Source organism: Schistocerca nitens, chromosome 9 (genome assembly GCF_023898315.1).
Source record: "Schistocerca nitens isolate TAMUIC-IGC-003100 chromosome 9, iqSchNite1.1, whole genome shotgun sequence".
NCBI lineage: Eukaryota > Metazoa > Arthropoda > Insecta > Orthoptera > Acrididae > Schistocerca > Schistocerca nitens.
Window position 1 is genome coordinate 6,720,665 of NC_064622.1, and position 27,580 is coordinate 6,748,244.

Genomic DNA, 27,580 nt, shown 5'->3' on the forward strand with positions numbered 1-27,580 from the left:
TAGTAGAAAATAAACTAACGCTAAACCACAGTAAGACTTAGTTTTTACAGTTTCTAACACACAATTCAACAAAAACTGACGTTTTAATTTCACAGAATGGGCATATGGTTAGTGAAACTGAACAATTCAAATTTCTAGGTGTTCAGATAGATAGTAAACTGTCGTGGAAAGCCCACATTCATGATTTTGTTCAAAGATTTAATGCTGCCATTTTTACTATTTGAAAGCTTTCTGAAGTGAGTGATCGTTCGACACGAAAATTAGTCTACTTTGCTTATTTTGATTCGCTTTTGCCGTATGGTATTATATTTTTGGGGTAACTCTTCCCATTCTAAAAGGATATTTTTGGCCCAGAAAGGGGTGGTTCGGCCAATAAGTGGTGTGAGTTCACGAACCTCTTGTCGACCCCTATTCACGAGTCTGGGTATTTTGACATTGGCCTCTCAACATATATATTCCTTACTGCATTTCTTGTTACCAATATTAGCTTATTCCCAATAATAAGCAGCTTTCACTCAGTTAATAGTCAGCAGAAATCAAACCTGCATTTGGATCGGACTTGCTTAACTCTTGTAGAGAAAGGTGTGCAGTATACTGCTGCATCCATTTTCAGTAAGCTACCACTAGAATTCAAAAACCTTAGCAGTAATCCACGCGCTTTCAATTCGAAACTAAAGAGTTTCCTCATGGGTCAATCCTTCTGTTCCGTTGAGGAGTTCCTTGAAAAATTAAGCTGATTCTTATGTTATTTCGTTAATTGCGTTTACTTGAAGTTATGTCTTGACTTTTCTTGTGTTAGTAAACATTTTATTTCTATCTGTAATTACTTTTACGTTCTAATTTCATGTACTGACACATTCCATGACCTTGGAAATTTGCTGCTGAATTTGTTCCTACGGAACTTGACGTGTAAATAAATAAATAAACCACGTGTGAGTCTTCTTCTCTCCTATCTGCCGCGTAAGTTATGGAGTTCAGATGTGGAGATTACTGGACCTTTCCTCGACCTTCTCTTGCCGCAAATTTCACAGGGTGCCTTTTAAAGGGCACGAACGCGTGGTGAATTGTGGAGCAGAGACGAAGAGGTAAAAGTAGGAATGTTATGTGATTATTTGTTCTAGTCGAGCCTCACTTTCGACTATGCAAATGACTAGAATGGATAATTGCCAAAGACCGAGACAAATAAACTGAATGTAAACCAGGTGGAAGGAAAGACCAAAAGTGATGTCACTGTGCGAAATAGCGGATAGCAGCAGTCTTAACTTGCACTGATTATATAAATAGAGTTCTTGACACAGCACGGCCTCACGGTGTGTACAGCTGTCCGCTAGCAGTGAAGGACGGTGTTTACTGAGAAACGAATAGAAGACTTGAAGCTCGTACGGTCGTCTTAGGTTCGCTGCCGCTTCGCGAGATAAGACGGTGGCGCCAGAAAAACAACGGAGTCGTCTGGTTTGGAGCAGAAGGGGCTGACCTTACGAAACACCATGGGCTGTGATGTAACAGAACGTCTGTATTAGAGCCTCGTACGAGATCCGAATGACGCAGTTTGAGGCAGGCGTCTGACTTACGCACATCAGCAGGACACGGCCCAGGTACGTTGTTGAACATTGCTTGTTATCGGTCACGTGATGAGGAAGTACTGACTCTTTGGACACTCTTCAAGGAGAGCCTTGTAAATTACGTCTCACTATCAGATTACTTGTTTCTTTTAAAAAACTGAAATGTGTTGATTTTCCTACCGTTAAAAACTAGATGACTGGCAACCGGAGTAGCTCTCGATTGTATTGATGTTGACGCTGTAGCCTTCAGTTTAAATACTGATTTGACGCAGCTGTCCACTTTACACAATCCTGCATATCTACTGCTAGCGTGGTGACTGGATGTTGTGTGTTGTCCTTAGGTTAGTTAGGTTTAAGTAGTTGTAAGTTCTAGGGGACTGATGACCATAGATGTTAAGTCCCATAGTGCTCAGAGCCATTTGAACCAATCTACTGCTAGCTGCACCCAGTTGAACCTGCAGACTATTTTCAATCGTAGGTCTACCTCTACCATTTTTACCCTCACACTTCACTCCGTTACCAAACCAGCTTTCCGCTGACTCCCCAGGTCGTGTGCTATCAACCTACTCCTTCTTATAATCAAATTCTGTCCGCTTTCGTTCGGTACTTCTTCAATGGTCATCCGATCTACCCAATTAATCTTTGGCCTTCTTCTGAAATATTACATTTCAAACACTTCTGTTATTTCTAGTCAACTTTCAACTCTCATTTAATACTACATTTTGCAGTTGTTACTTTTGTGTTGCTGACGCCAAGAGCCAAACTGTGTAGTGAGGCTGCTGTCGTATCAGGCCTAGTTAATGGCTTCTGGAACAAAAATTTTTTCCAGGCGGCTGTCTACAGCATCGATATACTAGTAGAACTGCATGGTACAGAACGTGCTGTCTTACAGTATATTTATTCACAGCGGATTTCGATCATTGATCATCTTCACGGTGGGAACACATTCTGACAACTTCACATGTCATACATGCTACTTATCAGAAAATACACGGTCAGAAAACGGTACTTCACGCCATAATAGTGGATTAATCAAGCAAAAAACATTGAAAGAATCGCTTCTGGAAACCAGACTACTGAAGGCAAACCATAAATGCTCAAATTCACACCTTCGGGACATCAGTTTTCCTCCCTTTTGAGGTATTAGTAAGAGATCCGTAAACTCCCGATTCATTTAAGAATCGAACTCCCACGTGCAAAACACCTTCAGAGGTCTGATTACTTTACAAACGAGTAAATGTGTTAAATATTTGACTTTAACCGTGGAAGAGGGCGTATAGGAAAGGTCTGAAATTGTGTACGAAGTTTATGGTTCCGTAAACTTTCTCGGCGTAGTAATTTATGATACTGATATCGGATTATCAGACGGAAAGAAACGTTATCCTGACACAATATTTCGGCTGAGCGGTTTGATTTGAGTTCCGACGAGTTAGTGCGACGGCTTACTCACCTCAAGATGGCGGCGAGGTGGACAGCCCAAATATTGTGTCAAGATGCCGTTGTGTTCCGGCCAGAGACCCGATATGAATTTCAAAATTTCTTGGAAGTCGCTAAGTGCTCTCATTATGAAACACCGGATGAATGTAGTCTGGGTAATTTGCCCTCCATTTTAAGCTGAAGCTAGTTTTTCACGCATCTCAATGTTTATGGCGTCATAATTGTCTCCTGAACTATGTGTCGTACAATGGTATAGTTTTGCAGGTGTATTCCGTGTATTTGCGGGTACTGTCGGCAAAATGTGTTGCGAATAGAGTTGGTAGTAAAGAAGTAATAAATTAAATCGTCATGCCTGTTGCTGAATTTGACTACATGAACATGAAAAGTGTTTTTCAGTATCATTATTCTTCGGGGAAGGGGGAAGGGGGGGGGTCAGTGAGAAAAAGTTCCGTGAAAGTTTGAAATTATGTGTTAATTTGTTGCAAGTCACTGACAGCTCTCATTCACAAACACCGGATGAAGGAAGCCCGGGAATGTGCGTACCGTCGGGTAAGTTGCCTCAAGACAAACGCATAGTGTAATAATTGTCTTATTTTGTTAAACTTTGAACGTAAGATAGTACCTCCCAACGAGCAGATCATGAAAACATTTAAAATTTTTATATTCGATCAACAATTACTTGAGGTAATGAACATTCAATTTTTGTTGTCCCTGTCACCACCAGATAGGCAACTTGCAACTGGTCGTGGTTCCAGCTTCCGGGATAGCGGTTTAGTAATACAGGTACAGCTGTCACCCTTCGTTCAAATTTCCTAGTTCATACCAAATTATCGACGTTTCTCTCCTACTGTTACAGCTCGTTAGATTTCACCAGGACGTCCAAAACACCATCCTAGCTGTTTCTCAGCGGTTCCCTGGCGACACACATCTTCCCATGCCGTGAACGTGGTCTGCACTGAGGATCCCTTACACCGGATTGTGCCTCAATTGCACCTTGCAGCACCTAGTTTGTTGATATCCGCTCACAATGGAAACAGGACAAGGGATGTAGCAGGCCGTCCTCACCCAGAAACTCGAGGGAATTGGGAAGGAAATTTGGCGGGCGACGATTTTATGGCTCTCTTGTCGAATAATTTATGGGGAGGTGTTTATGGCTGCTCTGCTAAATCTAGGCATCGCACAGCAAGTCAGACATCACAGTTCCAGACAAAGACTTTCTTCCTAAAATTTCAAATTTATATTCGATGGATACTCGTACATCTTTCAGAAATGCTTTCCTAGCTGGCTGTATCAACGAAAATAATCAAGTTTTGAAAATGTAACGTAACTGGATAGATGAAAAATCTACTCATCAAGAGGCTGCGCGAGAACACGTGGAACATCCAGTAATTCTATCAATCAATGCCAACCGAATAACTGCTTGAATAAATCATCCAATCTTTCTGAAATTGTAATAATTCGTTTTTTTTTTTGTACACGTACATCACATCTACCGATTTCCGTTCGTTTCGGGTAATCTACCGATTTCCGTTCGTTTCGGGTAATTCCTTCGTGGTGCGTCGTCTTTTTTCTTAGAATGTATATCTATCAGGAAGTGTGTTCTCGAGGTATTTGTCTGGAGTGAAGCCTTGTGCGGAAGTGAAACGTGGACGATAAGCATTTCGGATAAGAAGAGGCTGAAATTTTCGAAATACGTTGCTACAGAAGAATGTTGAGGACTAGATGGGTAGACCGTGTGACTAATGAAGAGGTAGTGCACAGAACTGGGGAGAAAATTTGCGGCACAACATGACTAAAAGAAGGAATGGCTTCATAGGACACATTATGAGACAGTAAGAAATCAGCAATTTAGTACAGGAAGAATTGAGGGAGGTAAAAATTGTAGAGGGGGACCAAGAGATGAATACGGAGAGCAAGTTCAAGTGGACGTGGGATGCAGCAGCTGTCCGGGCGTGAAGGCGCTCGCTCTGGATACACTAGCGCGGAGGGCAGCGTCAGAGCAGTCTTTGGACGGAAGACAACAGGAGCGTGGCAAATGTAATTCAGAAAGTGCTTTTTAGTGGTGTGTTTCACTGGAATGGAGCTTCTTAGGCCTTATTCTGAAGCTACACTATGTGATCAAAAGTATCCGGACACCTCGCTGAAAATGTCTTACAAGTTGGTGCCGCGCTCCATCGGTAATGCTGGAATTCAATATGGTGTTGGACCATCGTTAGCCTTGATGACAGCTTCCACTCTCGCAGACATACATTCAGTCAGGTGCTGGAAGGTTTCTTGGGGAATGGCAACCCATTCTTCACGGAAGGCTGCACTGAGGAGAGGTCTCGATGTCGGTCGGTGAGGCCTGGCACGAAGTTGGCGTTCCAAAACATCCCAAAGGTGTTCTATAGGATTCAGGTCAGGACTGTGTGTAGGCCTGTCCATTACAGAGATCTTATTGTCTGGTAACCACTCCGCCACAGGCCGTGCGTTATGAACAGGTGCTCGATCGTGTTGAAAGATGCAATCGCCATAACGAATTGCTCTTCAACAGTGGGAAGCAAGAAGGTGCTTAAAACATCAATGTAAGCCTGTGCTGTGATAGTGCCACGCAAAACAACAAGGTGCAAGCCCCCTCCACGAAAAACACGGCCACACCATAACAGCACCGTCCACTATTCAATCGTCCAATATTTACGCTCCTTACACCAACCGAGGCGTCGTTTGGCATTTTACCGGTGTGGTGTGTGGCTTATGAGCAGCCGCTCGACCATGAAATCCAAGTTTTCTCACTTCCCGCATAACTGTCATAGTACTTGCAGTGGATCCTGATGCAGTTTGGAATTCCTGTGTCATGGTCTGGATCGATGTGTGCCTGTTACACATTACGACCCTCTTCAACTGCAGGCGGCCTCTGAGTCAACGGACGAGGTCGGCCTGTACGCTTTTGTGCTGTACGTGTCCCTTCACGTTTGCACTTCACTATCACATCGGAAACCGTGGACCTACGGATGTTTAGGAATGTGGAAATCTCGCGTACCGACGTATGACACAAGTGACATCCAATCACCTGACCACGTTCGCAGTCCGTGAGTTCCGCGGAGCACCCCATTCTGCTCTCTCTCTCTCTCTCTCTCTCTCTCTCTCTCTCTCTCTCTCTCTCGATGCCTAATGACTACTGAGGTCGCTGATATGGAGTACCAGGCAGTAGGGGGCAGTACAATGCATCTAATACGAAAAACGTATGGTTTTGGGGGTGTCCGGATAGTTTTCATCACATAGTGCACCTTTCCACATTTAGCATTTTCTGAAACGCAGTACGGGGACTGTACCCTAATAGCAGAAAACACCCCCCTAGCCGTAACACTGTCTCCATAGTACTTCCCTGTTGGCACTACACACGAGGGTAAGTAACGTTCTCCAGGAATTGGCCAAACATAAACACTTCCATCGGATGTCACACAGCATAGCGTGATTCACCACTAAAAGTCACTCATTTGCAGTCGTGTAGCATCCAGCGGCCTCGCCCTGTACACCATCTCAGGCGTCGCCTGACACTGACTGCTCAAATGTGTGGCTTACGAGGAGCTGCTCCATCACTGTACCCCACTCACCGCAGTTTTGTTAGTGGGAGAGCAGGTAGCAGTTTGGAATTCGCGAGCTCTTCCTTCCGCTGATTTCATCCAGTTTTTTGCACCCACATTCCGCAATGTTTGACGCATGCTGTCAGTCATTACGTGAGACCTGCCGTGTCCTGGTTGGTTTAGCTCTGGTTGTTCCCTCGTGTTTCCACTTCACAGTCACGTCACCAACAGTCGATTTGGGCAGCTTTACAAGCGTTGAAATGTCCCTGATGGACCTATCGCTCGTGTGGCATCCATTGACTGGTCCGCGTTCGAAGTCGCTGGGCTCTCTTGACCCATCCATTCGGCAGTCACCTGGTTCTCTACTGACAATACAATAGTCCCCACCTCCTTTTATGCTGACAGGTCTGCCTCGGGTGACGTCTTGAGGTCAACTCCACATTACATTGAGATGTCTGGATGTTTTCGATTAGATAGGTAAAAAGACGAGGGCTAGTAGAAATCCTTGGGTAACAGAAGAAATATTGAATTTAATTGATGAAAGGAGAAAATAAAAATGCAGTAAATGAAGCAGGCAAAAAGGAATACAAATGTCTCAAAAATGAGATCGACAGGAAGTGCAAATGGCTAAGCAGGGATGTCTAGAGGACAAATGTAAGGATGTAGAGGCTTATCTCACTAGGGGTAAGATAGATACTGCCTACAGGAAAATTAAAGAGACCTTTGGAGAGAAGAGAACCACTTGTATGAATATCAACAGCTCACATGAAAACACAGTTCTAGGCAAAGAGGGGAAAGCAGAAAAGTGGAAGGAGTATATAGAGCGTCTATACAAGGGCGATGCACTTGAGGACAATATTATGGAAATGGAAGAGGATGTAGATGAAGATGAAATTGGAGATACGATACTGCGTGAAGAGTTTGACAGAGCACTGAAAGACCTGAGTCGAAACAAGGCCCCGGGAGTAGACAACATTGCATTAGAACTACTGACGGCCTTGGGAGAGCCAGTCCTGACAAAACTCTACCATCTGGTGAGCAAGATGTATGAGACAGGCGAAATACCCTCAGACTTCAAGAAGAATATAATAATTCCGATCCGAAAGAAAGCAGGTGCTGACAGATGTGAAAATTACCGAACAATCAGTTTAATAAGTCACGGCTGCAAAATACTAACGCGAATTCCTTACAGACGAATGGGAAAACTGGTAGAAGCCGACCTCGGGAAAGATTAGCTTGGATTCCGTAGAAATCTTGGAACACGTGAGGCAATACTGACGCTACGACTTCTCTTAGAAGCTAGATTAAGGAAAGGCAAACCTACGTTTCTAGCATTTGTAGACTTAGAGAAAGCTCTTGACAATGTTGACTGGAATACTCTCTTTCAAATTCTGAAGGTGGCAGGGGTAAAATACAGGGACCGAAAGGCTATTTACAATTTGTACAGAAACCACATGGCAGTTATAAGAGTCGAGGGACATGAAAGGGAAGCAGTAGTTGGGAATGGAGTGAGACAGGGTTGTAGCCTCTCCACGATGTTATTCAATCTGTATATTGAGCAAGCAGTGAAGGAAACAAAAGAAAAATTCGGAGTAGGTATTAAAATCCATGGAGGAGAAATAAAAACTTTGAGGTTCGCCGATGACATTGTAATTCTGTCAGAGACAGCAAAGGACTTGGAAGAGCAGTTGAACGGAATGGACAGTGTCTTGAAAGGCGGATATAAGATGAACATCAACAAAAGCAAAACGAGGATAATCGAATGTAGTCGAATTAAGTCGGGTGATGGTGAGGGAATTAGATTAGGAAATGAGACACTTAAAGTAGTAAAGGAGTTTTGCTATTTGGGGAGCAAAATAACTGATGATGGTCGAAGTAGAGAGGACATAAAATGTAGACTGGCAATGGCAAGGAAAGCGTTTCTAAAGAAGAGAAATTTAATTTGTTAACATCGAGTACAGGTTTAAGTGTCAGGAAGTCTTTTTTGAAAGTATTTGTATGGAGTGTAGCCTTGTATGGAAGTGAAACACGGACGATAACTAGTTTGGACAAGAAGAGAATAGAAGCTTTAGAAATGTGGTGCTACAGAAGAATGCTGAAGATTAGATGGGTAGATCACAAAACTAATAAGGAGGTATTGAATAGAATTGGGGAGAAAAGGAGTTTGTGGCACAACTTGACTAGAAGAAGTGATCGGTTGGTTGGACATATTCTGAGGCATCAAGGGATCACCAATTTAGTACAGCAGGGCAGCGTGGAGGGTAAAAATCGTAGAGGGAGACCAAGAGATGAATACACTAAACAGATACAGAAGTATGTAGGTTGCAGTAAGTACTGGGAGATGAAGAAGCTTGCACAGGATAGAGTAGCATGGAGAGCTGCATCAAACCAGTCTCTGGACTGAAGACCACAGCAACAGCTGTGTATTTGGGGTGAGATAGGGGTAGGGGCGTGTAGCAAAGTGTGCCGCCACCCCTCTGACCTCCCACCCTCTCCCGTATCCACGCCTGACGTTATCCCCATGTTATCACTCAGGTGAGTTCCTTGGTTGTTGGGAGGGAACGATCTGCGTTAGAGGGCGCCCTCACGTGGGCAGAATGTGGCGTGCCGCTGTTTAGTCCTGCCGCGGCGTTTACGGAGGGTCTGCTCGGATTGTTCTGCTGTTTACTGGAACAGCGCCCCACGATAAAGGCTGCGGCGGCAGTATAAATCGTTGCGTTGCGTAACAGACCAACTGCGGGACGTTTGCCTCGAAAGCAGCTTCAGGGCAAGGACAATTTTTGAAGTGTCAGCACAAGATCCGTGTGTGACGATGTACGCCTGGTGTGGCGGCTCTAAAACACTTCTGTCTCTGATTTAAAAGTGACTGTTACGAAACAACTGTGGCGTGAAGCGTCTGGTTTTGAAATAAACTCATTTGGTGTTGTTGACTGTGGGACCCTGAGTGGTAGCTGGAGCATTCTCATCGGGAGGTCTACTTTCTTTCCTTGCCTCAGTGGCGCCATTTCTCCGCGGTTTGAGAGTGTCGTATACCTGTCGTATGTGTGTGACCGAGATGAGTACAAATCTAATGTGTCTATTGATGCCGACGATGACAGGAAAAGGGGAGCGTGGCCCCAGTGCCGGCATACGGGACTACTCGTTCCGGTTTGCGCACAGGAGGCCATCAAAAGCGTCACGTGCCCCCCCCCCCCCCCCCCCTCCACGGGTCACTGCGCAGATTTTAGGAGTTTAATCCAAGACTGTGTGAGGCTCATAATTTAATGACGACGAACTGTAGACCAACATATCTCTTCCACTTTCCAGCCAAGTAAGCGCTAAAAAATTTCGTACACCACCAGGATTCGAACATGCTACCTCGAAGTCTACCACCACCGAACAGGTGTGCGTTAGCGACTTTCACTACGGTCACTCAGTCGTCACTGAATGATCGTTTTATGTCATTACCAAGGTGCTTTCAATCGGTAAGTAAACGATAAAATACAGTGGTTAAAGCAACTCCTGGTCTCCGGAACGATTACGGCTGAAATCTCCCTCCCGGCCATACATCCTCGTTTAAGCTTTACAAGATTTCCTGAAGCACGTAAGTCAAAACTGTCTATACCATGCCTGTCGAGCCTTCCATCTCTGTGACTACGTCGTCTACAGGACGTCCAGCCCTCGTCTTCGTTCTTTCACTCACGCCTTTTTAATCCATTATTTACATTAACGATAGTCATACGTTGAACTCGTGTCGTGCTCGTCTGATTCTTACTTGATGTTCTTTCATTTTCCCTGGCAAACAGTTTATTTCGCTAAAATGCTACTCCATTATATAACTCTGAAAATCCGTTATTAGATAAATTTCTTCCTCACGCCCTACCGGAACACTCCCTACTTGGCATAAATGACCAAAGGGTATTTGACTTTTGGAAGATTTAAACTATCAGTCGTCACAAAATTCCTTTACTTAGAAGTTGTAAATATTTTTTCTATCACTAAATAACTCAACTCTTTGCAGAAAAGTTCGAAACAACGCAAGCAGCTTTGGCTAACGCTTCTATAACACAGGTGTAGCTTCGTAATACTCCTAGCTTCAGACATCACCAGAGCTTCAGACGATAATGGAACGTTTTCGATCACGTGACCAAATCTTAAAATTTTATTATAAAAAAATGGCTCTGAGCACTATGAGACTTAACATCTGAGGTCATCAGTCCCCTAGAACTTAGAACTACTTAAACCTAACTAACCTAAGAACATCACACACATCCATGCCCGAGGCAGGATTCGAACCTGCGACCGTAGCACTCGCGCGGTTCCGGACTGAAGCGCCTAGAATCGCTCGGCCACCGCGGCCGGCAAAATTTTATTATATTTAAGCTTTAATTACATAGCAGTGTCAGATATTTTGTCACAATATTGACCGAAAATCCTATCTAGATGTTGAAATCGTTCAAAATAACAACAATTCGAACCATATTTTTGACACAGGCTATTATGAGGGCTTGGTAAAAAGTAATGCATTTTTTATGTGAAAACGCTTGAAGCTTTTTGAATGAAACAAACTTAATTAATATTCTACATCGTTATTCTTCATGTCTACATATTTATTTCTCAGTGTGGTCTCCCTGGCGAAGAACACATTTCTCCCAACGAGAGACCAGTTGCTTGATACCGTCAGTGTAGAATGTCTGACTTTGTTGATGGAGTCGCAACCTCACCTTTGCTTGCAGCGCTTCATCACTATCAAACTGAAATGCTCGAAGGTGTTCTTCAATTTTTTGGAAAATGCGAAAATCGGATGGTGCCAAGTCGGGACTGTACGGGGGATGATGGATGACAGCCAACCCAAGTCGTCGCACTGTAGCAGGTGGCGCAAGGTTGGCGAGTGGTCCGGCATTGTCATGCTGAAGGACAGGGTGGTCCACGTGTGGACGAACTCTTCTACGGTTCAGACTCGATTACAGCACGCTGTTTCACACATACGGGCGTTATTACGTTGCATACGGCCGTGTTAAACGCTACAATTTGGAGCCCTCTAGCGGCAGAGGATTGCAAGTTGCATCAGCGAAGGAGAAAAGTCGACCGAGTAATATCTCTATCGATATTGAGAACAGAATAAAAAATTCGAAGGTATTACTTTTCAGTACGTCGTCGCCCTTCAAATGGGACTGCTAAATGAAAATCATCGAACAAGTAGTTATACTGAGGGACACGAGGCCCACTGAATTTAGGAATCCGTAAAAACGGAATGGCGACTAAAAACAATGTAACGACTCTGTTAATAATTTTCTGGAGCAAGCCCTCTCATTCCATAACATAATCAAATTTCATTCGGACTTTTCAGGGTTGCTCTCTATCAGTACTGACAGAAATTTGTAAACTCACAGAAAAGTGTTGTTTTAACGAAATATAACTTGTATAAATTCCTTTGGGGAATCAGTCAGCGTCGTGGTGGAATACTAGTTGTTATATAATGATGCAGCCTAATGCCCAACTGGATTTTAATCAAAGTAAAACTGGCCGTGGAAGTCTTAGGCAGTTACAGAATATAGCTCATTTGTGTTGTATATAATGTTGTCAATATTTCCTATACTCTCCGTCTTCGGGCGTTTTCTTGGTTAAAGGTTGGAAGATTCTCATGTTATACGGACAAAAATTAATTTTGGTGATCATACTCAGAGTTTTAGCATCAATTTCCAACTAGGGAACACATCAACATTTTACTTTCATCGTGGTCTGCCCTCTCCCCTGCAGCAAACGATGGTCGTGGAGGAAAAATATTTATTCCAGCGGAATATTTTTAGTCGAATACACATTCCTAGCAAAAACGTCACAGCCGGAGGCAGTTTCTCGTAGATCCGTTCTTAATAGATAGCCGGGGTTACGTTTCCTAACGTCAGTTCACCTTCAGTCGCTGATTTTGCACGCTACGTTCGTGACGCGAAGCAGTCTAAATTACTTTCTTGATATATGGCCAGCTTCCACGCCACAAGGAAAGCGAAGGAATGCATTACGATTGCCAAAATATTCAGTTCACTTCAAACTTTTCACGTATGTCCAAATGTGATGTGTATAACTGCACCAGAATTTATCGAACGAAAGACTTATACATCACATTTTAAAAAATTGTAATTAACGGTTTCGGCCGAAATACATTTTCACTTCGAGTGTTGTAACGACGGACGCTAGCTGACGCCGGTGGTAGCTAAGGTCCATTCATGTACTTTAGAAGTGAAGGTGAAAGTAGCCAATTTTTTCGGGTCACCGTTTCGTTTTCCAGTGTGCGGAGGGTCCGGACATACTAGCTTATTCATAAGTGTCTTCGGGGTTTCAGAAGACGACTCTGCAAAAACTGAGAGACATGTAGAAAACATAAGCACATCAATAAATTGGGTACGGCTCCAAGTTTGTAACTGACTTACAGGTGCCAAATATGGGCACCGTTTGTGACGCAGCAGACGTCAATACTTGCGACAGCATGCACTACCCGCTTTGTTCCGAAACTCCTCACATAAAAACAGAACTCTTCCGGGCTCATACCACGTGCTCTGCTGGCGACAGAAAGGTAGAGTCAACCGCTCCGCATAGGTTAGGAACCATTTGTATAGCCAACAGAAGGATCGCCTTACCGTAACTATCCTAGCACCCTTCCTCATGCTTAGGCAAATGGAGCAAACCGTTTGATTCTTTTTTGCATTTGATGTGGTCTACGATAGGCCATAAGGTGCTTATGGAGACACCATTGGTTCACGGTCGGTTCCTCAGAAAACTCAAAAAAGCCTTTTCTCCATTTTTTTCGTATCAGAACCGAGCCGCTGTTTCCTAGACGGCCATGCACAGCAAGTGGCTGAAATTTTTACAATATATTCCCAAGACACCGATCTCGAACACTCTTGAAAATTTTAGTGATATCTTTAACCGTTCTTGAGACTCAAAGATTCAAAGTTACCCTGCGCATACGCTTACGATACGCATATAAAGTCGGGTGTGAGGCAAAAACGTAATTTATGAAATGACGTAGCACGTAGAAATATACTGTAAAGTGTCCCCATTACCATCAGAAGTGGTGGTGTACAGTGGTTGTGATACAGAAAGAGCGAAGGAAACAATGGCAGTGTGAGAGAAAGAGAGGGACACAGAGACAGTGAAACGTAGTTGACAGTGCTAGGAACAGAGTGAAGAAGACGGTGCCAGTGGGAGAGGAATCGAGAGACGGAGAAACTGGAATTGGGTGAGAGCCAGTGACAGTGACAGACGGAATCTATGATAGTGACAGCGAGAGAAAGAGTGATAGTGACGGCAGCAGTGGGAAGGCATGAATGAGATAGTAGGAGTAAGAGAGAGCAAGAAGGAGTCAATGACAGTGAGAGCAGACTGTAGTAGTGGGGCAGAACGGAGGAGACTGTGACTGTGAGACACGAGACACAGTGACAGTTAGAGAGACACAAAGAGATAATGACAAAGGGTTGGGCTGAGTGAGTGAGTGAGAACGGGCAAGTGGGAGTGGATGGGTACGAGCGACTCACGGCGATGGACTGGTGGGTGTGAGCGAGTTACGGTTACGGGCTCTTGTGGGAGGGAGAGGTGAGCTGCATGTTGGCAAGAGCGCGAATAAGATCGCATGACAAAAATTTTGGAAATTTTTGTTTATAGGTGCTGAAGAAGGCAGAATGAGGCAGCTGGTATCTCACTCTTCAGCCATAATCTTTCAAACAGGAGCATGCTCCGATAGGCGCATTTTGCCGCTTCTTAGTGACACGAATTGTCCGGGAATATGGCACAACAACCCGCTTTGCAAATCTGTTCACCGGGTTACCTACCTGCAGGCGCGAACTAATTCGACGTGGTAACACGAAGCTGAGCACTAACAATGAAATTTGAAGACAGCGCTGCCTGCAAGCCGGATCTGTAATTGTAAGAATTGTGCAAACCATTAGCAGGTTTCCCTTTACTAGTGGGACACACGCATAGCAATAACATGCACCAAATTCCCGCTGGTTCTCTGATACCATCTGCGTCCTAATGGTAGTGAATGGGTTAAGTCGACCGAAAGCGGTAATAGCAATTAAAAAAAAAACTGATCTGGACGGTGGTTGTTCATACAAGTGAGGCATTGACAAAGAAAAGGTAGTAAGTCAGAAAAAAATGATTTTTCCGATTTTTTTATCGACAAGGTAGTAAGACAAGTCGCCAGTGGCATAGAAGTTGCAGACTGTCAAAGTTGAGAGCTGTTGCTTTCTTATAGCCGACTTAAAATTTATACTTGTAGTAATATGTAGTAACACAGATACGGGAGTAAGTCAACAAGCCACCGAGTTTCAGCTTTTACTCTGTGACCAACCGTTCATTACTGTGTTATTGATTCGGTGGTAACTTTACTAGGAGTTGTTAACACAACAAAATGCTCCAAAACGTGTTCACATACAAACTGGTCAGTCATATTTTACGTCTGCTATGAAAGTCTTAACACCTAGTCTTGTTTCTTATTATGACCTAACCGATCTCTATATTTCCTTCGGCCCAGGCTACTTGTAAATCCAGATATAAGGGCAGATGCAACAATGAAAAATGCCTAATATGGACGATCCTGCTTTGAGCAGAAGACATCTGTCCCCGACTGTGACTGTGTATGATGTGGCAATTGCTCCGGGCAAAATAAAAATCGGATGATTTTAATGGCTTTAATCTACGCAGTGGTAAGCGGTATGGTTCATAACGTGGATTTGAAATTTCTAATTTCGGGGCATTCGTACTGAGTACTGAGTTTTCGGCATAATAGAGAAGAGAAAGAAGTTTCACGACCAGTGACTCATGATAGCTGATATGATTAGAGAAGCAAGAATGTACAACCGTCCATGTTGTAAAGGTGTCGGAGGAAGACTTCTTTGGTTTCACCTCAGTATGCGATACATTGCTGCATACAGCATTAGTGAAGACTACCTCTGCTTCTTGGATTCGAACTGTGAGGGATGAGCCACCATTTTGAAAAAGAGTAAATCTGTCAAGAACATCTCTGCAGTTCGTTCTCTACCGCCTGTTGGACGAAGGCTCATCAATAGTGATAATAAAGAAAAGACCTGGCGATGCTGGACTACATTGACATCAAAATCATGTGTTTTACCGCACTATTTGTACACCATAATCTTATTTCTTATACGCATGTGACATCTTGCTGTAAATGAATCCGAAAATTTAATTTCGAGATTCTGTATTCATTTGTGAATACAACTTCGTACCTTGTAGTGTCAAAACCGTTTTTTGCTTCTTCTGTTAAATTTGCTTTTCGTAACTTACTCTCTTCCCATGTCAACGCCTCAATTATACAACAAGATCACTCCTACCTCTTGCGACACAGCGCCGTCTTCCAGTGAATCAGGATTTTTGTTGAGCATGAACCAAAGCAACGACTTTATGGTTGTGAATACAGCTGCTTGTCGTGAATAAATACTAAATGAAACTTCTACGGCGCGGAAAGTTAGGCAGAAACGAAACGTATCAGTGATTCATTGCGATATGCAAAGTACAAAGTGATTGAAAAAGATTCGTCGGTATCAGAACACAGTATCTTCTACATGACTGAAAGCAGAAACCTGGGACGAGTTTTAATATGCGTATAAGACTAGAAAGTTTTTATTTTCAAAATAACCTTCCGGTGTTACAACGGTATATATTTTACACGTATGGATATACAACCTTGATGTAGTTTTTAGGATTACGTTTAGAATCGAAGTTTTCATTTATCTTCCACAAACATTCACTGTATCCTCGACTGAACACATGACAAACCTGCAGCTGTAATCAAACTCTATGCATACTTTTGCGAGTATGTCTGGAGTTAACAGTGTTCACAGCTTGTTGTTTGTGGCCGTCGGAGTTAGCCATTTTTTTTGCGAGGTATTAAATGTTGTAACAGAGAGTGTCAGGACGTATTTGAAGAGTAACAGAAACGTTGTGATCGGTGCATTCCGCTCCCAGGCAGACTGTTTTGAAGATGTTGGTGCAGAATAAGGTCTAGGAGAGAAGTAATAATTCTAATTATTACTGGTGTGTTTCGGACACTGTTGGATGCCATCTCCTGCAAATAAACGTTGTTGCATTTTAAGAGAAAAAAAAACATAAAGGGCTGGAAAGATGCTTATTGTTATTCTGAAGCTGATGGCTTTATGATCGCATAATTCTGGAAATATTATTTCGAGTTGGTATTGGCTAAGTGTACTGTAACCAAGACAAGGTTATGCAACTTGGATCGAGTGAAAACAGAAAAAATCCACATATTTTGAAATTTGTTTACAATTTACGGTGGGTACTGTTCAATCTGCAAAATCACCTGCAAAATGTTTGAACATGATGCGATGTTAGTACATGAGCCACAAAACTGATTCAAGTGTTTTTTCTGTGGAAAATTTGATGTAAAAGATGCACTTCAGTCTAACCAACAAAACTCTGGAAGACTAGATGATATCTCAGGAACAGTTGAGTAACTTAATGCGATTTTGTCATATGATGAGATGGTTGGAGACCGTGGCTGTTGTTTGAAGACAAATGTTGATGGTGTTGAGACAGCAACCAGCCACAAATTTATTTTTACTTCCTTTATTAAAAAGGTGCCGTTACCGCTTTCGAATCAAAACGATTCATCGTCAGACAGCTTTCGTGCTTTCATTACAACATGTGCTGCGTTTTTTACTGATTAGTTATCCTAAAATATAAATAATACATAATTATGAGCACGCCACAAAGATGGTTGGGTTACAGATTTGCATTGGGATGGGACTCACGTGAAATGTGTGGTCTGGAGTGTTTGTTTTCATAGTTTTCGTCCAGCAGGCAACGTTTGTAGTTTTCGCCGGATTCACATCATTGCACACATAAACTTGCATAATTGAGCGCTTCAGATTTGTCACTGAATGCATTTTCAAATCATTTCAATACATTCAGTAACTAATCTGAAGCGCTCAATTATGCAAGTTTATGTGTGCAATGATGTGAATGCGGCGAAAACTACAAACGTTGTCTGTTGGACGAAAACTATGAAAACAGGTACTCCAAACCGACATTTCACGTGAGTCACATCCCAATGCAAATCTGTAACCCAAACATCTTTGTGACGTGCTTATAATTATGTATTATTTGTATTTTAGGATAACTAATCAGTAAAAAACGCAGCACATGTTGTAATGAAAGCCGTCTGACGATGAATCGTAATGATTCGAAACCGGTAACGGTATCTTTTGAATAAAGGAAGTAAAAATAAATTTGTGGCTGGTTGCTGTCTCAACACCATCATCAGTTGAGTATCGTCAGGACGTTCTGTAAAGATCCAAACATTGCCATTGAAACTGTTCTAAACTATTTAGATAAGACTGTGTGGTTATAGTTCCAATCAACATGATTCTGACGACAGATCAAAATTCTATCAGTGAGAGACAGTAGAACGAATTTTCACAATTTCTGACGCTTTAAGGTGAATGTAGAAGCAGGATGAGGCTCTGTGAGCGCAGTCACCAGCCCAAAGGGGGGGGGGGGGGGGGCGGTCGTGAGGGTCATCACATTCCCCCCAAAACAATATTTTACTAAATGAGTTTATATTTTTAAATATATTAATTTCCAGATCTCTTCGGCTAATTTTTGGAGAATACAGTATCGCGAAAACTAAGAGTCACAAAAACGGAAAGAAATTCTAAAAAAAAATTACAAGTTTCGTTTAACACAGCATACTTTTAAGCTGTGTTCCTGAGGGTTAGTCCACGTAGATTGGTTTGCGGGCTGACTGGCCGTAGAAAACATTCCAGCATGGAAAAGACGCCATTTACAGGCTGACCATCTGGATTGCCAAGGTTTTCGGATTTTTACCGAACTGTTCAGTATTTCAGCCTCGTGTGCGGTGTTAGGTATCGAAGAATGAGTTCCTTGGTATTTTTTTTATAATTCCATCATATCACTAATTTATTCATTGATTTGCAAAATCAAGTCAATAATCATTTGATGCGTGTGCCAAATAAAACTTTGGAACATTTTAAGTCCATAAACCGAGTGCCGATATAGTAAAAGCAGAATTGCGCATTTGAATTTTTACCAAAAAATTGAACGTGAAAGAAATTTGTTGACAGCTGTAACTGGTAATATTAATTATAGTTTTTCGTGTTTACTAAGTGTTTTATTGTATTTACCGTCAGCCTTCAGATCAGCAAATCCTTTCGCCAGCCAACGTTCGGTAATTTTGTCAATTTAATGTGTTAACCATAATACCTTACATGCTGCTGACAACAAATTCGACACGGTTGAGGAGTCCTTATGTGGAACTTACAAACTACTGTTCGTCCACGATAACATGACGAGTTTATTGGCGCTGCCAGCAACGATGAGAAACGACTGTAGCCGAAAGATATTCATTTATCTCCTACCGTTGTCAGTGTCAAGCTGCCCTCGACACGAAGTCAGGAGTGTTTAATTTCGGCCGGACGCACCGCGGTGGCGTTACTCGCGTTGCGGTACCTTCCAGGGATTTTTTTTTTTTTTTAATCTCATTGGAACAAGTCGGCACCGGAGATTTAAAACAGTACACGTGCACGAGGACTCTGGTAAAAACAAGAAAAATGTTTGTTTCGCACCTGACTCACCTTACTTCTCGCATAGTCTCCTTTGAGGGATATACACTTGCTCCAGCGACCATCCAGCTGTTTCATCCTATCGAAAAAAATAAGTTCTGTCAGATTCGTTGACTGCAACTAGCACTTCATTTGCTGAAAGTTACTTCCCAGCAAGCTAAAGTTTCAAGTTAGGAAACAGGAAGAAGTTACTTGGGGCTAAGCCTGGTCAGCAGCGTGGATGAGGGACCAATTCAAAGACCAATTCATGAAATTTCGACCTGTCATCTCGTGTGGGATAGTGCAATATTCTGGTGAAAAGACACTTTTTGCGTACCAACATTGGTCGTTTTTCAGCCAATTCAAGTTTCAAACGATCCAAAAACGAAGCATAGTATGATCCAGTCATAGTTCTGCCTTTTTCCAAATACTCTATGAGGATTATTCCGTGGGAATCCCAAATAACAGTGACCATCATCTTACCAGCTGACAAAACGGTGTCTGCCTTCATCGTTGCACTTTCACCAACCTTCGTCCATTATTTAGACTGCAGTTTTCACTCAGCTGTGTAATGATAGTTAAACGTTTCATCAATAGTCATAACCTGGCGCAAAAAGTCTTGCGGATTGCGATTAAACACCACCAGACATTCTGCTGAAACGTTGTGGCGGGCGCGCTTTTGGTCAACTGAGAGCAATCGCGGCACTCAGCTGGCACACAGCTTCCTCATAGTCAATTCACCATGGCGGATATTCATACACTCGCTCAGTTGAGTTGCCTTCAGTCTCAGAATCTCATGAACTTTTATTCGGCGGTCTTGCATTACCATATTGTGGATTTTGTCAATGGTTTCCTTTGTGGAGACCTTAATTGGACAGCCGGAGCACACTCAGTCTTCGGGGCTTGCCCGATCACGATTAAGTTCATTAATCCAAAAGTAAATGGTCTTCAGTGACGATGCTGAATCCGCGCGAATTTCATCCAATTCTGTTTTGATTTGTGTAGCAGTCCAACCCTTCAAATGAAAATGTTTAATAACAGCACGAAAGTCTTTTTTTTTCAGTTTCAGTCGCAGTCGACACACTGACAAATATAGATGGCTGTCAACAATGAACTGTACGCTGTACATTGTTGAAATACTTCGCACGAGTTTGGAATATTGAGCAAAGTGATATTGCTACCGAGACAGACTGTAGCACCTGTTGTTTCTATTAAATCTTGTAGTTTTATTTTTGTGATTGTAAGAAATTACCAGAGTTGGAACTTAAATAGTGGCAACTATTTATTCACAACCGATACAAAAGGGTTACATGTTTGCACCTGTTACTGTCCTTCAAAGTAGTCACCAGAGTTGTATAGAACCGTTGCCAGCGATGTGGAAGGCGTAGTATACCGTTAGCAGAGACTGTTCCGTTGATGGTGCGAATGGAGCGGTCTAAAGTTACGGTGATCCTCGTGTACGACTGTGATGGCGTTACCATAACGCATTACGTTCCTGCACAGCAGACCGTCAATACACAGTATTACTGTTGGTTTTTGGAGCATCACCTGCGACCAGCTTTGCGAAAGAAGCGGCGACACTTTCTGCGCAACCCATTTTGCACGACAATGCGCAGGCTCATACAGCGCAAGCTGTGGCTGCTCTGTTCGGTCGATGGGACTGGGGTGTACTGTACCATCCACCATACTCCCGGACCAAAGTCCTTGTGACTTTGATTTGATACGGAGATGAAGGAACCACTTCGTGGCATTCGATTCAGAACTGTTCAGGCTCTGCTAACGGCATACTACGCATTCCACATCGCTGGCAACGGGTTCTGTACAACGCTGGTGACTACTTTGAAGGACAGTAACAGGTGAAAACGTGTAACTCTTTTGTATCGGTTGTGAATAAATAGTTGCCCCTACTTAACTTCCAACCCTCGTATATTGTGCAAACCTGAACTTCAGAAATTTTGTTAAAAATGGTTTCTCATTGTTAGTTTTATTATAGATTTTCAAAAATCTAAACATTTGATTTTTATGCCTGGGGAGGGGAGAGGGGGGGGGAGGGGGTTGGTTAGAAGAGTTGCGGTCCGGCACCTACAATTTTAGAAGTTAAGCACTACGTGAAGTGTTACTGCGCATATCGTTATGGGTGACAGTGTCAGAACTGCGGCAAGCATCCAACCACGGCCGCCTGTATTAGAGGCCGGAGTCGTCAAGCTGACAACGTCTTAGCCTGTGACGTCAGTAGGCCGGCTAGCGTGACCAGCTAGGCCGAGACTGAAGTTTAGATTTCGTCGATTGCAGACGACGTGTCAGATATAAATACGCAATCACTTTCTTTTTTTTGTAGATTTGGCCCCTATAAGTAACACAGTAACCTAGAAAAGCTAATTTCTCGCAGTATTACGCCGACTTTATGTCGGAATTACGCATTTTATTCTCGTTTCCTTGCAACGATGAACTTTACAATAACTCACATGTGCTTCATAGCAGTATATTATGACGTTTCGTACCCGAGATTTGGAGATACAAGTTCAGCAAACAATTTTGTGAGATGCCTACTAACATTATTTGCAGACTTGCAATTATTCCAGTCTGTTATTTGAAATATATTATCATGTTCCTTCCTATATAAATGACAAACTAATATAAGAGTTTCTGACAGCTGCAACATATCTTTCACACCTTTATATACGAGGGTGGCATAATAACAATATTTTTAACGAGCGTTTTTTTGTGTATTGTTCATTAGTAGGTTAGATATTTTTTTAATCACAGGTCATACACAATCTACACATCTTTCTGAGTCAGAATGAACTGGGGACCTTGCTGTAGGATTTGCATAAGAAGCATGACTGAAATTTATCAGTGCATTAAAGTTTATTTCATAGTGGCCACCTCCTCCTTGCCAATACTAATCAGAGCATTTAAGCACTGAGGTTATGGGTAAGAAAAAAGTTTCATAATTTTGTGTCAAAAGTTATGTAATGTTTTTAATTTTCTATTAACTTCCTCCTTCTTGGAACATATTAAATGATCATTTTGGAGTTTGGTGTAATTATTTAACAATATGTTACACATAATGGAAACCAGCTTTTTGTAGATATCAGTAAGTGGCATTCCACATAGACATGAATCTGTCACGGAATCAGTAGGGAATCTGAACACTGAGATGTAACCCTCTTCCTTGCTGGATTTGTAGTTGCTGTTGCAACCAGGAACACATTTTTCTGGCATCTGCAAATAGAATGATGCATTAATTGCAAACATCTTAAATCAACATACTATTATGTAAAAATAGCAAATGAGAAGTTGGGTGGACTGGTTTTTTCTACTGCTTGGACATCACGAAACACAAGTCTACAAATAGAATCAAATGTGTAGAAATATTCATAATATTAACAGAAAATCACTTAGGAGAAGATTCTGATACTAAACTTATGAATTCAAGACTTTATTTTCAAATTATATCTAGAATATAGTAGAACTTTTGTTGCAGTTGTATAGACGAAAGTCGATCACGTAGCACACTTGGGCATATACATGTAAAAACGCTACAAACTTCACAGAATTGTATACTTAGATTGTGTTATATCTTCGACTGTAGTCACGACTACTTGCTATAATTTTTGCAGCGTCCAGTATAGCATAAATACGCTGTAATGTCGGATAAAACAGACACCGCGAAAGTACGTAAACAACTGCTTCGGTTTGCTACCTCATAGCCACAGCCATACGGTAGGCCTTAACGTAACGTTGCCACATTTCAGTCCTCCGGCCTCTAATACAGGCGGCCGTGATCCAGCTCTTCCCATCGCTCAGCGCTGCTCTCCCTTCGGGAGTCTTAATGCGGGGGCAAGACCCATCTCCTGAGGTTCTCAGCAGCCACCGCGCGGGCTGTCACTTTTATTGTGGACAAACAGTACAGTGAGTTGAGGGAAGGCAAAACAAGAGGCATGCTGTACGAAACAAAAATAACAGAAACACATTCTTTCCCGAACGTCGGTGAAAACGACAGAAAGATACAGCATTCCCCGATCTAAGACTGACAGGGCTGTTCTGAAGGTGTAGAGATGTAGGACCTGCCAAAGGCGCAAGTCACAAGGGGGCGCAAAATCTGACAGGGAAAAAACAAGAAAGGAAGAACGTTTTGTGAGTGGTACACGAGTTCCCCTATCACTCGCGTTTTTCTTCCTATGAGAAGAAGTATTTTCCTCGCTCAGCAAATGCAATCGCATGTTGTTGTCATTACGTCATTTCTACAGCGTCATTCCATCCAAGTAGCATTCTAAAGCCCAATTTACACTGGCCGCCACCTGTCGTTACGCCAAAACATTCCGCAATGTATTGCAAATGGTGGTAGCATTCACACAGGCCGTGAACGCACCGTCACATCACGTCACGTCAAGGTTCTCTGGTCTTAGTCACCCTAAATGACAGTAGGCCCTGATATTCCTGAAAAAGACGAGAGGAACTGATGCTGAAAGGACATTAAGGTGACCGGAACTTTAGGACCCTGAAATAGATTAGTTCTAATTCCTAATACAGCATTCGTTTTCTACTTGTATTCCTGCAAACAAGTTGTTATCTTACGTGATGATATTCAAGAATTTCTGCAGTCACTGTGTGATGGTTTTCTACTTGTATTCCTGCAAACAAGTTGTTATCTTACGTGATGATATTCAAGAATTTCTGCAGTCACTGTGTGATGGTTTTCTACTTGTATTCCTGCAAACAAGTTGTTATCTTACGTGATGATATTCAAGAATTTCTTCAGTCACCGTGTGATGGCGCATGCACAGTACCATCTTGCCATCCAGAAGATGCTGTGTTGACATAAATGTCTATACAGTCTCGATATCCATAAACAGACTTAAGCTGGCCTTTGCCTCATCTGAGACTCACATTGATTCAGAAACATCAGCAAACATCAAGGCCCTACCTGTGTATGATTCCACACCAAATGCCCCCAGCCTTGCTATTGCAGCTGTTAAAACAATTACATAACATAGGTGCCTCTTAAAGCTTCGGACAAGTGCGTTTCAGATTATGTATTTATCTGAATTGAAATTTCTTGGAAGTTATGTTGAAGCCATGTACTAAACACTGACAAACAAATTACATAACATGTTTCAATCCAATAATGACTATATACTGTTAATATTTTTAAAATCTTACGCATCTGTGTGTTGCTAAAAGTGTGGTTTAGAGCACGTTATATTTGGATGGGAAAGGGGGGGGGGGAGGGTGTAGTAATAAACTGTGATACCCTCACCTCCCCACCTCCTCTCCAGAACCGAAATGTAGAAACACCTGATTGTGTGAGCGCAGCAAGGATTGGTACAAGAAAAAGAGCTGCCAAATATTACACTTATACATCTACATCCGTAATCTGGACTCCACTGTGGTTTTTTGTTTTGTGAAGTGCACTGTTTTATCTTTCCGAATATTTGAAGGTAAGGTAGATGTCAGTCTTTGCAACACTTTGAAGGTAGATGTCAGTCTTTGCAACACTTTGAAATCTTGTTACAATCTGACTGAATGTTTGTGCATCTTTTTCACATAGAATTTAATTCAAGGAAACTCCAACAATGGGAAAAAGTCTATGGTTACCATTAATATCATCTGCTAGGTCATTAATATACAACATGAACAGGAAGGGTCACAGTACAGTGCCCTAGGGCAGCCTAGAGTCGCCTGTACTTTTCATCCAAGATAACATCCTGCAGGATGCAGCAAAACGTCTGCAGCTATCTTGATGTAGGAATGAATACTGTGTGCACATTTTTAGAGCTTGCAAAAGTATTCAGTTTGGCCAATCAGCACAGCTCTTACAAAAACAGAGCACATGCAACGTCAACGACACGTTTCTTGAACCCTTGTCTATGTATCTGAGCAAAGTGGCAGTGTGGTAGCACACTGCACTCTTTTTTGGGTGGAAGGCTGTTGAAATTCCTGTCAGATCATCCTTATTTCCGTAAATAATTTGAGTTGAAATGTTGACAAGGTTCCTTTGAAAGAGTATGGCCAATTTCCATATCCATCCTTCCCTTTTCTTTTCAAATGACTTAGACGAGATTTTAAACCCAATCTTCGTTCTTTACCTATGTATCTGTCTAATAAATCATAAAAGATGTAGACGTGTTAATTATCAAAACACTGTGAGAAAATTCATCACAGAGTCTATCACTGAAACGACAACGCAGTGTGTACCAGTAAAGGGACCTTCTCCCGTGTATCAGGGCGGAGAAAAATTGTACGAAATCTTAACCCTGGGTAGCTGACGCCAGTAGGAACTTAAATTACTAATGTTGTGTAGGTCGACAACGTGCCATTTTTAAACTACGGGAACTTGGCGCCGCGCGCTCCGATAGGCCGCGGGATTGCCCAGTCGCCGTTCGTCGGTTGACGGGCAGCGCTATCGTTGTCGGTTCCAATCAGAGCGTATGGCGCCAAGTTTCCGTAGTTAAAAAAAATTGTGCATTGTCGATCTACACAACATCAATAATTCTGGTTCGCACTGGTATCAGCTATCCAGGGTTAAACATCTCTATTATAATGACATATCCAGATCTTGCTTCTCTGCTATCTTATGGTGATGATGAGAAGAAACTAGCACATTTTTCAAAGCAAGGACCATCAAAAGTGACAAAAGTTTACTAACCAGGGTCTTAAATTGAATACCATAAAATTTTAGTTGCTGGAGTTCAAAGCAGGCATCTCGCCCTGCAGACATATAAATGATACCTGTAGAATTTTGTATAAACACAGTGGAGGTTGTTAATTTCTTGGTTTGTCCTTGGATGAAAATCTTCAGTGGGAAAACAATGTAAATTTTCTGTGTAGGAAATTAAGCAGCGCGTTATACTTGCTTTTCTAATGGTCCAAAATAGTATCTAATATAACCTTTCAAAAAGTAAGCACAAGGACGCCCATACCCGAGGGCAAAAGGGGGCACCGTGGTCCTCCCTTAGTGTTGTCAGGTGTTTTCCTTTCGAGAGAGATTCCGGTCGAAGCTGCTGGAGGTAGCAATCATGTGTCAACGAGGTGTGCTTGCGTGTGTGAATGTGTTTTTTTTTCTGTGCTAAAGAAGGCTTTGGCCAAAAGTCTTTTTCGTTGTGGCTGTTTGAAACTCAACTGGTCATCTTTTCGGCGAGCAGCAATCTATCATTTTTCTATTATTGTCGATATTCCTATTTGGAATTCCAGTTGTTTGATTTTTCTTTCAAGAAAGTGATTTAAAAGTTGTCATTCCTGCGATGGTACCAAACGGTTACTGCTGGTGTAATTGTTCTTCCAGACAGCATCCCATGAGAGTAAACCCGTTGCAACTTTGCGTGATATTGCTCGTAAGTTAGGCACTTGGGCTATGCATGGCTCTGTTTAAAACGAATAGCTCGATGTAGTCACAGGGTCAAGCCGTGCACGTCTGCTTTCGTGCCCCGCAGACAATTCGCTGCATGCAATAACCTGTAACTGTGATCCTGCCGTCAAATAGTCTATGCTTGTTTAGCATAGTCTAAGCTTGTTTAAACAGTAGTTTTACTGACAACATGACTCGTGTATGTGATGTGATTTTTATGTATTTGATGATGTTGGTGCTGATTCCGCATTTAACATTTGACAATGCCACTATGGCTGCAGTGCATTAGGACTTTGTTTTTATGAAACAAATCTGATGATGGACATTAAAGACTGAAACCGGTACTCTGTTAAACAGAAAAGATTGTGACCATAGGCGTAAATTAAAGGAAACGTATTAAATCTCAAAGAGCTGTTACTCGGGCATCTTTAAGAATGTCTGACATCCCAATGTCCTGGAGCATATCCTGCACGAAGGCAATGCAAGCACCAGCTGTCCAAATTCCCAGTACTGGGATTTACCTGCCTCCAGTGACACACTTGTTGTATTTGCATCTGGCTGGACGGAAACGTTCAACTACACAGGCTGGCCGTGGTGCTCCCTGAGCCCTGCGGCTGCTAGTGTTCAGCGGTGCATCAAATTCACCTTACCTAGTAGCAATTCTAGGCAGCCAATTAGCTCAGCTAGATATGCTTGTCATTATATTACACAGGCTTTTAAAAGGGTTAGAACTGGTACTTTTTTATGGATACTCAAAAGTCTCCATTCATCTCCCAAAACATTATAAATAGTCCACACGCCCAGGTCTTGGCCCTTCCCACCAAGTATCATGTGAGTGCCCTCGAGTAGGTAGCGCACTTTTCCCATTTATAAATAATTCGGTAGAACTGTGGTGCTGTGCTGCTTATATACACCTTAACAGAACACTAGAGCTTTTAGGCTGATACGTGGTCTGGGGTATACTATGTCCTCTTGATATGTTCTTATCCATAGCAAATAACTAACTGTGTACTCCTTGCATATACGCAGGCTTATCACTTTTTAACACAAAAATGTTATGAAATACATAACTACAATACAAGAAACAAGTACCTT

At 42.3% G+C, this 27,580-nt stretch overlaps 1 protein-coding gene across 1 annotated transcript in view; it reads left to right on the forward strand.

Annotated features, from left to right (window-relative positions):
- The first annotated feature begins 1,438 nt into the window (after positions 1-1,438).
- LOC126204409 (fructose-bisphosphate aldolase-like) overlaps positions 1,439-27,580 on the forward strand; it is a 63,156-nt gene continuing 37,014 nt past the window's right edge. The window contains exon 1 of the mRNA XM_049938786.1: positions 1,439-1,595. The gene's annotated coding sequence lies outside the window, so the exon portion shown is untranslated. The remainder of the gene's footprint in view (positions 1,596-27,580) is intronic.